Here is an 11,840-nt window from a genome sequence, read left to right as displayed (position 1 = left end):
AGAAAATATGCATGGTATGATATCAGTCTTTTTGTACTTGTTGAGGCCTGATTTGTGACCAGTATGTAATCTATTCTGGGAATGTCTCATGTGCACCCAAAAACAATGTGTATTCTGTTGCTTTAGGATGAAACGTTCTGAATGTATCTGTTAAGTCCATCGGGTCCAGTGTGTCATTCAAAGCCATTGTTTCCTTGTTGATTTTCTGCTTACATGATCTGTCCACTGATATAAGTGGGGTGTTAAATTTCCCTATTATTGTATTATTATCAATGAGTTCCTTTATGTTTGTTATTAATTGTTTTATATAATTGGGTGCCCCTAAGTTGGGGGCATAAATATTTACAATTGTTTTATCTTCTTGTTGGGTAGACCTCTTTATTATGATATAGCGCCCTTCTTCAATTCTTGTTACAGTCTTTGTTTCAAAATCTAGTTTGTCATATAAGTATGGCTACTCTGGCTTTCTTTTGACATCCATTTGCATGATAAGTTGTTCTCTATCCCCTCACTTTCAATCTCGGGTAACTTGAGGTCTAAAATGAGTCTCTTATAGGTAGCATATAGATGGGTATTGTTTTTTAATCCATTCTGATACCTTATGTCTTTTGACTGGAGCATTTAGTCTATTTACATTCAGAGTGATTATTGATAGATATGAATTCAGTGTCATTTTATTACTTGTTTTGTCATTGTTTCTGGAGATTTTCTCTGTTTCATTCAAGTCTTTGTTGCTTTTGGTCTTTCTTTCCCCCTCAAGCAGTCCCCTTTAATAGTTTTTGCAGGTTGTTTTAGTGGTCACAAACTCCTTTAGTTTTTGTTTGTCTGGGAAACTCTTTATCTTTCTGTCTATTCTGAGTGACAGCCTTGCTGGATAGAGTATTCTTGTCTGCATATTTTTGCCATTCAACACATTGAATATATCATACCACTCTCTTCTTGCCTGTCAAGTTTTTGTGGAGCGATCTGTTGCTAGTATCTTTAAAGTGATGATTCTGAACTCTAGATCTGACATTGTACTAATGTCCGTATTGAGTAGGTCCCTGGCAGTCGGTACTACCTCTTGTTCTTTTTGTTGAGGTGATTTTTTCCGTCTTGTCATTTTGTGCAGAGGAGAATAGATTAATGAGAGAACAAAATGCTAGCAGAGTAACAACGTCCACAGAAAATATACTCTAAACAAATCAGAAAAAACCTGAAGCAGTGGGAAAAGAAAGGGAAAGAGAGAAAAAAGAAAAAGAAAAAAAAAGAAAAAGATAAAGATAAAAACAAAAACAAACAAAACAAAACAACAACAACAAAAAAACCAGAATGTGATCAAATATGATCAGGCTGGTATATAGATCAGTGCCACACACTAGATTTGGGGTGTATTTTGGTCTTTTAGAAGAAAGTGCCTCCCAAAATTTTAAAGAAAGAAAAACTTATATATGTACAAAAATAAGGGTTGATATGATGAAGGGATGGAATATGACTGTAAAGATGGAAATTATAAAAAATTTTATAAAAGGAATTGATAAGAAGTTGTTTGAAAAAAGAAAGAAGAGGATTTAAAAAAAGAAAAAAAAGGGAGAGGATGTGATCAGGCAGGGGAATAGAAAACACCATATACTAGAGATTTAGGGTATATTTTGATCTGTTAGAAGAAACTATCTCAAAATTTTAAAGAGAGAACAACTTATATATATAAGCCAAAAATACGGGTAACTACTATGAAGGGATAGAATATGACTCTAAAAATGAAAAATAAAAATGTTTTTTTTTTTTAAAAAAAGGGATTGATAAGATGTTGGTTGAAAAAGGGAAAAAGAAAAATTCAAAAAGAAAAAAAAAGAAAAAAAGACAGTTAAAAAAAATTAACTTTGAAAGACTACAGAATCATGGTAAAAAAGCCATGAATTCTATGTGCAGTAGTCCCCTAGAGCTGGAGTTCTGCCGCTCTCATTGATGGGTAAACTTGGTCTTGGCTGGCTGTTCTCGCTGATCTTCTGGGGAGGGGCCTGTTGCCGTGGTTTCCAAATGTCTTTGCCGGAGGCAGAATTGCCCCGCCCTTGCCCCCTCCCGGCTAAGTAATCTCCCCGGGTTTGCTCTCCGGGGCTTTTGTTCCCTGCGAGCTTTCCGTACAGCTTTGGAGGCGGAGAGTGAAAATGGCGGCCTCCCAATCTCCGCCGCGGAGGAGCCGAGAACTCGGGGCCCTGCTTCTCAGTGAGCCCCCAGAGAAAAGCCGTCAGTCACTCCCGTCTCCCCGGTCTCCAGCCGCACTCCATGCTCACCCGGCCTGTGACCGCGCGTTTCTATCTCTGGCACCCGACCCTGGGTGGAGTCTCCAAACCCAGCAGATCCCTGCAGTGCACTCCCGCGCGGCTCCTTCCAGGGGAGGAAGGTGAGTCTCCCCGGATCTGCCGCTTGTTGGGTCCCTGCTGGAGGAACAGTGGCCCAACTGTGCCGCGGATCACGGTTTATGGCAACCCCGAGCTGAGAGCCCCCGCCTGGGCTCCGCCTCTGCAGCCGGCTTCCCTGCTCCGTTATCTGGGAGCTCTGTCACACTCAGGCACCCCCGGTCTTTCTGTGACCCGTGGGTCCTGAGACCACACTGTCCCAGAGGGTTCCACCCCCCGCTTAGCCACCAGAGTGACGTCCCTCAGTGGAGCAGACTTTTAAAAGTTCCGATTTTGTGCTCCGCGGCTCTATCACTTGCCAGAAGTGGCCGCTGGAGGCCCCTCCCCCGCCGTCTATCCTCCCGAATATCGCCTCGGATTCACTTCTCCGCACATCCTACCTTCCAGAAAGTGGTCGCTTTTCTGATGAGAGAGTTGTTGCTCTTCTTTTCTTCAATCTCCTGTTGAGTTTGTAGGTGTTCAGAATGGTTTGATCCCTATCCAGCTGAATTCCTGAGAGGAGACGAAATCCAGGTCTCCCACTCCTCCGCCATCTTGCTCCGCCCCGAGAGATCTGTTGCTAACATTATTTGTCTTCCCTTGTAAGTTAGGAACTTCTTTTTTCTTGCTGCTTTTAAGATTTTTTCTTTATCTCTATATTTAGCAAATTGAACTATGATATGTCTTGGTGTTGGCCTAATTTTGTTGATTTTGATAGGAGTTCTCTGTGCCTTCTGGATTTGGATGTTTCCTTCCCCAGATTAGGCATTTTTCAACTATAATTTCCTCAAATAAAACTTCTGCCCCCCTTCCCTCTCTTCTTCTTCTGGGACTTCTATGATATGAATGTTATTATATTTTATGAAGTCGCCGAGTTCCTTAAATCTACATTTGTGATATAATATTTTTCTTTCCCTCTTCTTTTCAGTTTCATTATTTTCCATAATTTTATCCCCAATTCATTTATTCATTCCTCTTCTTCTTCCATCCTTCTTGTTATTACATCTAGTTTGTTTTGAATCTCAGTTATTGCATTTTCATTTTGGCCTTAAAACTAGTCATTTGGACTAGTTTTAAGGTCTTTAATCTCTGCAGTAAGAAACTCCCTGGTGTCTTCTATGCTTTTCTCAAGCCCAGCTAATATCTTTATGATTGTTGTCTTAAATTCTGGGTTAGGCATATTATTTATATCTGTTTTGATAAGATCCCTGGCTGTGACCTTTTCTTGTTCTTTGTTTTGGGCTGAATTCCTCCCTTTGGCATTTGTCTGTGTCTCTGTCTTCTTCTGTATGTTAGGAAAGTGGTTATGTTTCCTGCTCCTCAAAGTGATGGCTTTATAAAGAAGAGGTCATATGCTGTCCAGGGCCTGGTGCTTCAGGAAGCGTTCCTGGTATATGTTGGATATGCTCTGCTGCTATTTTGGCTGCTCCTCAAGTCACTCCTCCACAGTTTCCCCTTGCCTGTAGTGGGGAGTGTTTAAACCTTGGCCAGAGTGTGGTGAGTTTTTTTTTTTTTTAAAGATTTTAATTATTTTTTAGAGAGCGAGCGAGAGAGAAACAGCATGAGAGGGGAGAGGGTCAGAGGGAGAAGCAGGCTCTCCGCTGAGCCGGGAGCCCAATGTGGGACTCGATCCCAGGACCCTGGGATCATGACCTGAGCTGAAGGCAGACGCTTAACCATCTGAGCCACCCAGGCGCCCGAGTGTGGTGAGTTTTAACTAGGTGTTTTCTGGTCTGTTTGTTAAAAGAGATCTGATGCTATTTGCACTAGAGCTGAAGCTTTTCAGAACTCTACAGCCAGTAGATGTAGTGTGTACTGGGTGTTTGTGCTGGTTTTCTGGGGAACAGGCCCACTGCCCTGGTTCTCAGGCACACTTGCCTAAGAAAAGCAACATCTGCAGAGCGCAGGGGAGCAAGGCTTGTGTAAGTGGTTTAGGCCACCACTGTTAGTGCTGTGCTGCTAAATGCTAAATGAAGTTAGTTTATGCTGAGAGGTGGGGGAGAGAAATGGCACCAGCTCCTGCCCTCTTTCCTGGGGAGGGTAGTTTGGGTCCACTGCTATCAAGGAAGCTCTCCCAGAAGAGTGAACAATCTCCCCTCATGTATCCCAGTTGTCCTGTTGGATATTCCTTCCTACTTTGTCAAAGACTAATTGACCCCATATAGTTGGTTCATTTTTGGGTTTTCTATTTTGTTCCATTGATCTATGTATCTATTTTTGTGGCAGTACCATACTGTCTTGGTCACTACAGCTTTATAATATGTCTTGAAGTCTGGAACTGTGATGCCTCCAGCTTTGCTTTTCTTTTTCAAAGTTGCTTTGGCTATTTTGGGTCTTTTGTGGTTCCATACAAATTTTAGGATTTTTTCTAGCTCTGTGAAAAATGCTGGTGGTATTTTGATAGGGATTGAATTATATGTGTAGATTTCTTCGGGAAGTACAGACATCTTAACAATATTTGTAATCCATGAGTATGAAATATCTTTCCATTTCTTTGTGCCATGTTCAATTTCTTTCATAAGTGTTCTATAGTTTTCAGAGTACATGTCTTTCACCACTTTGGTTAGGTTTGTTCCCAAGTATCTTATTGGTTTTGGTGCAATTGTAAATGGAATTGATTCCTCACTTGTTCTTTCTACTGCTTCATAAAAATAAATTCAAAATGGATTAAAGACCTACACATGAGACCTGAAACCATAAAAATTCCAGAGAAAACAGGCAGTGACCTCTTTGACATTGGCTGTAGCAACTTCTTTCTAGATAGGTCTTCTGAGGCAAGGGAAACAAAAGCAGAAATAAACTACTGGGAATTTATCAAAATAAAAAACTTCTGCACAGCCAAGGAAACAATCAATAATACTAAAAGGCAATGGGAGAAGATATTTGCAATTGACATATCCAGTAAAGGTTTAGTATGTAAAATATACAAAAAACTTACAAAACTCAACACCCAAAAAATGAATAATCCAATTAAAACATGGGAAGAAGACATGAACAGACATTTTTCCAAATAAGACAGGCTGCCTGGGTGGCTAGTTGGTTAAGCATCTGCCTTCTGCTCAGGTCATGATCCTGGGTCCTGGGATCAAGTCCCATGTCTGGCTCCCTGCTTGGCAGGAAGTATGCTTCTCCCTTTGCCCCTCCCCCACTCATGTGAGCACTCTCTCTCCCTCTCTCTCTCTCTTTCGAAAATAATGAATAAAATCTTAAAAAAAAAAAAAAAGACATACCGATAGCCAACACATGAAAAGATGCTCAACATCACTCATTATCAGGGACATGAAAATCAAAACCACAATGAGATATTGACTCACACCTGTCAGAATGACTAAAATCAAAATGCAAGAAACAAGTGTTGGCAAGGATGTGGAGAAAAAGGAACCCTCTTGGACTGCTGGTGGGAATGTAAACTGGTGCAGCTGCTCTGTATGGAAGTTCTTCAAAAAGTTAAAAATAGAACTACTCTATGACCCAGCAAATGCACTACTATGTATTTACCCAAAGAATACAAAAATACTAATTCAAAGAGATACATGCTCTCTGATGTTTATTTACAGCAGCTTTATTTACAATAGCCAAATTATGGAAACAGCCAAAGTATGTCCATTGACTGATGAATAGATAAGGAAGATGTGATACACACACACACACACACATATACATATACATAGAATATTACTCAGCCATAGAAAAGAATGAAATCTTGCCATTTGCAATGACATGAATGGAACTAGAGTGTATTATGCTAAGTGAAATAAGTCAGTTAGAGAAAGACAAATACCATATGATATCATTCATGTGTGGAATTTAAGAAACAAAACAAACAAGCAAAGGGGTAAAAAAAAGAGAGAGAAAGAAAGAAGCAAACCATGAAATAAACTCTTAACTACAGAGAACAAACTGATGGTTACCAAAGGGGCAGGGGGATGGGTTAAACAGGTGATGGGGTTTAAGGAGTGATGAGCACTGGGTGTTGTATGGAAGTGTTGAATCACTATATTATTGTACACCTGAAACTAATATTACACTCTATGTTAACTAAATGGAATTTAAGTAAAAACTTTTTAAAAACTTTAAAAACCTTTCAGATTATACTGAAAACATAAGTGAAATGAATAAGAAAATCTCTATACTAGTGTTAGCTATGTCTATAAACTCATTTTTTTTTTCTTTTACCTTGGACTAACAAAAAAAAAAAAAAAAAAACTCTAAGGAAAATTGTTATAAAAAAAAATAATAAAAAACAAAAAAAAATCCCCTCCATAAAATGAATGCCTTTTTGCTCACATAATAAATATTTGTGAGTACAAATTTTCAAGATGTTTTCTAACTCTAAATTATAACTTTCTATGAAGAACTAAATCATACTCTCTGATATTAGCCATAATAAATATGCTCAAAATCAACCTAAACAATATAAATTTCTGTAAGCATTTATTTATAGCAATTTCTCTCTTCAGAACATATTCCCAGCTTTCAAAGATATTAATGACATGGGTCCCCAGAAGGCAGAAAAATTACAAATATTTTGTTCCAAGAAAGAAATTAATGTGATATTGAGACTGATATTTGAAAATTATGATTAAACATATTGAGAAAGTGTAAATAGAGGTTCAAAGCAATTAAGTCATATCTCTAACACATTCTGTTCATGGGGAAACATTAGTTACTGACTGTATTATCAGAACATAACACATTTACAGCAATACCAGTACACCGTTCATGATGAAATGCACACTGTGACTGATAGTGTCCAACAATATTAGAAACTGAAAGATTTTTTAATGCACATTTATTTCGTGTAACAAAGATATTTGTTTTGTTGCTATGATCAAGATATATTTTCTTTTTTCTTTTGTGTTTTTTGCTAATGTGTCTTACTTTAGTGATTACCTTAAGTGCTTTGCAATGTGCTGCCTTGTTAAGCATTTTTAATTAACTGGCTAAAAACCTTGCTAGAATAATATATTAACAGCTCAAGTCATAAGAAATTAATATATTCAGTGCCTCTGTAATACCCATAATAACTTAACAAGTGCTGCTGGGCAGTTCATTGAAAATTAATTAAGTCTTGCCAAAGAAATGCAAAAAAAGTCAACTAGAAGACTAACTGAAATCACTGTAACTTCTTTATGTAAATATACTTTAAGAAGACCATCTTGTAAATTTGATTATCAGATCAATTATTCTTAACATTTATATTTGAAATATCAAATAAGACATCACCGCTAGTTATTACACCTTAAATCTAGTTTTCTGAGTACTTAAAATCATATTTCTTGATACATTTCTCAGTTAACTTGTTTAGACATTCAAATATTCTATTAATATCATTGCCATTGTTAAAAAGTTTGAATTAAGTGGAATTCTTTACAGTGATCTAACATTGCTCCTTTTTCTGTAATCCTCCCTCTCATATCCCCATAGTTATCATAATATGTTCTCACCCTCCTTTGTTCCATTCAAAATATATGCCTGCATCATATGGTCACAGTTTTCTGTAAGGTGGATATTATATCCTCTGACACAAGCACTTAAACAAGTACAGTGAATGTATTTGTTATAACCTAATGCCTAAATGAAATTTAAATGCGTATCTTCTTCAAATAGTATTTATAGATTAATGCTAAAATTGTTGATTAGAACAACTAACAGGACTGTGAGAGAGCTGTTTCAAATAAGGGAGCTCCTCAATAATTTTAAAAAACTAGACTTTATTAAATCTATCCCTATGTGACAAACATTAGGCCAAGTGCTTTAGGAGAAAAGAAAATTATTTAAACTTCATGTAACACCTATGGGGCTTATCCTCCTATAACTATTTAAAAACATGAATAGATGCAGAATAATTGATAGATAATTAATAGGTACAGAAATTTGGCCTCCAAGAAGTTAATTAAGCTACTCAGGGTCACTTGGCTAGGAAGTGATAGATTTGGGATTTGAACCAATATAGTCAGAGCACAAAGATAAAGGGCTTAAACACTGCATAATTCCTCAAAACTAGACTGAATGCCACTTCCTCTGCTTAAGTATAAGAGGACAACCCTGCTTCTGGATGGCTAATAAACTGATAGATGTGAAGCAGAAGTTTAATAATGGTAAAGATATGACTATCTGTGGATAACATTTTAAATTTTGTCTTTATGGGTTCTTCTTCCCAATGACTGTCCACATTAAGTTAAAGAATATCTTTCAAACTAAATGAGATATGGCCAATAAAAAAACCTTGGGACTAGAAACTCTTTGCAAGTTGATAGGAAATTTTATTTAGAAACAATAGATTAAAAAAGAGTGATATCAGCTAGGGCACTTGTACCTGTATTCACCAATTTATTCACTGCCAGAAGGTTATTTTGACATCACGTAAACCTGTCATTAAACAACACATATACTGTGTAGGGTTTACCTTCTTCAAAGGAATGTCTGAATACATTTGGCACTTTAAATGCCAGGAGTTCACCTTTCATATTTCCCTATAAAACTTTGACAATGAATGTTTAACATATTTTTGTTGCTATTTTTATATTCTAGAAGGGAATATTTTGAACTAAAACTATTGACATGAATATGATACTAGATTTATAGAAGTTTATCTTTATTTATATATCTATATAAAATTATGAATTGCCATATGCCTAGAACTTTGTTAAATACCAGAAGAAAAAAAAGACTGTCAAAAAATATACAATTAATGTGTAAATGTGTGTGATAATGATAAATTAATTATGGTTTTGATATTTGTCAGTGTTAAATAGAACAAAATTCTACTCTAGGTAGTTTAAGAAAGAGGGAATTTGTTTAAGGATATTAAAAGATATTATTTAGATATTATTGTAGGATATTAAAAGGCTTAAGAAATCAGTGGGAGGGCTGAAGAAGGAAATGCTAGGTTGATTTTCAAGAATAACAATTCAAATCACTCCAGGGAACCTGTACATCAAGGAAGTTTCTTTTAAGATCATAAACTTACAAACCCTACAACACTTACATTGCCACAACCAGGAACTACCAAAATTAAAGTCCACCATGATTAGGAAATCATACTCTCACACACCTATAGACATTCAGGACAGCACCATGATGAAAAAAAATTACAGTTTTTTCTCTTGTCTCCAGAACCACATTGTATCTACTATAACCTGCACCAGCAAAACTGGTGTTTGTACCCTGTCTTTCTGCTTTCATGGTGCCAGTTACTGAACTATGGCACAACTGTTGATGTATTGCATAAAACAGCAAATGCCTTAATATCCATGTCTGCCAGGTGAAACAGCAGAAGAAGCTGCCATATGGCCTCCATCTCACTTCTGTCTTCCAACATCTTATGTATGCACGTGATGGGCCAAATCTAAATCACATCTAGAAACCAAATAAGTGTGGAAAATGGAGTTTTTATTTTTCCAGCCTCTGTATTTCAGGGAGGCAAACTAGAGAAGGGTGGAATGGATGTTGAATGGATAACATAGAACATACAATCTGTGTTACTAAAAATGAATTATATGTAATAATGACTTTATCACTTAGGCGCTGATATATCTCAAAATTGTATTTCTCATCTACTTTGTTTTCCAAAGCTCCTTGCCTTTGCCTCTGCATTCAGAGTGTTTCTCTGTATTTGAGCATACTAGAATATTGCAAAGAAACAAAATATCATATTAAAAGTGACTTAAATAAATGTAGGTAAGTATTACCTCACAGATAAAGAAGCTCAGAGCCAGAGCAATTTCAATGTTGATGAAATAGTTTAAACATGTTATCGAAACCTGAGCTCTTCCTTCTTTATATTCTGCCATCTCAAAGTGTTCAGTTTGAGTTTCAGACTTGCCTCTCATAACCTGAAGATCTAACATGCATGTTGATAGAGCTTGTTGCAAAGGCAGAAGTTGGAATCAGATTCTTCTCATATGATTCTTTATACAGGGGGAAAAGGTCTTCCTGGGAAACCCAGCAACTCCCATTTGCCAGAGCTGAGTGAAATGGCAGGGCACTCAGGGAAACACTTGGAAAGCTAGTGCATTTTTGCAGGAAAGAAAGTGAGAAGGGCTTAGGAGTTCTATGCAAGTATCTCCAAATCCACCAGCCAGGTCAGAATTAATTACCTTTCTTCCACACCACACCTACTCCTTTCCTTTAGAAACTGTTTCCTTAAAGGATATGCTCCTCTATTCTGTCTCCTAAGTTATTTCCTCCTCTGCTATACTACCCGAATTCAGTTGGTCACCAAGTTCTATCAATTTCAATTCTTAGTACATCTGAAATCCATTCCTTTCTTTTTATTTTCAATGCTTCAGCTATAGGTTCTAACTTCATTACTACATTATTACAAAAGTCTGTTTAGTCCCCATACTGGGGTTTTAATTCTCTTCAATGCCAGAATGATTTTATGGAATACAAATTTCATTATATTATTCCCCTACTTTAAGTTGTTACTGTTTCCCAATAGCTTTTAGCATGAAGTATAGACCAATAAGTTAACACACAGTCCTTTATCTCGTTTTTGCTACCTCTAGGCCTTCTTAACTTGCCGTTTCACCAAATGCAATTCAAACTCCAACCATCTAAGATTTTATAATGTCACCTATGTTTTTCACCTTATGATTCTGAACATATTGATCACTCTTTATAAAACCTCTCCTTCCCACTATCTTTCTTCCTTAATGGTACTTGTCTTTTAAGGCTCAGCTCAGTGCTCCTTCAAGAATTATTTCCTGACCTACAAATATAAATTAGGCATCATGTTTTCCCACTTTATCTTAGGTACATATAAGTCATAATTTATCCTATTCCTTTGTAATTCTTATCTGTATATATCTTCAACATCATTGAGTAACCTTTTTGGGAACTAGAACAGTACCTTTTCTCAGTCATGAAATACTAATGAATTAAATTAAAAAGTATTTATTGAGTGGCTACTGTATAACATATAATGTATGAGATGTGAAGATGTAAAAGGTAAGCTGTGGCTCCCGTTGTCAATAACTTAAACATTACATTATGGAATTGAATACAGGCACTTTCTTCTGGTCATAGCACTAATCAAAACTTGTAATTATATATGTATTTCCTCCAACAGACTGAAAATTACTATTTACAAAGAATATGTCTCCTTTGCTCACCATTGTATACCCATTGTCCACATAATGCCTAGTCCATAGTAAACTCTAATTTTTGAAAAAATTTAAAACAGCTTTATTGAGATATAATTGGCATAAAATAAGCTGTGTATATTTAAAATGTACCATTTGATAAGTTTTGATATGTGTATAAATCTGTGAAATTATCATTGCAGTTAAGATAATGAACATATCTATCACTCAAAGTTTTCTTCTGCCATTTTGTAATCCTTTCTTCCCAGCCCCACCAGACCATCTCAATTCCTAGCAACCACAGATCTGTGTTCTTCCAGTGTAAATTAACTTGCATTGCCTAGAATTTTAATAAACACAATCATATATCATG

The sequence above is a fragment of the Neomonachus schauinslandi genome, chromosome 2 (genome assembly GCF_002201575.2).
Source record: "Neomonachus schauinslandi chromosome 2, ASM220157v2, whole genome shotgun sequence".
In the NCBI taxonomy this organism is placed as follows: domain Eukaryota; kingdom Metazoa; phylum Chordata; class Mammalia; order Carnivora; family Phocidae; genus Neomonachus; species Neomonachus schauinslandi.
The sequence above is the reverse complement of the archived record's forward strand: the minus strand, read 5'-3'. Positions refer to the sequence as shown.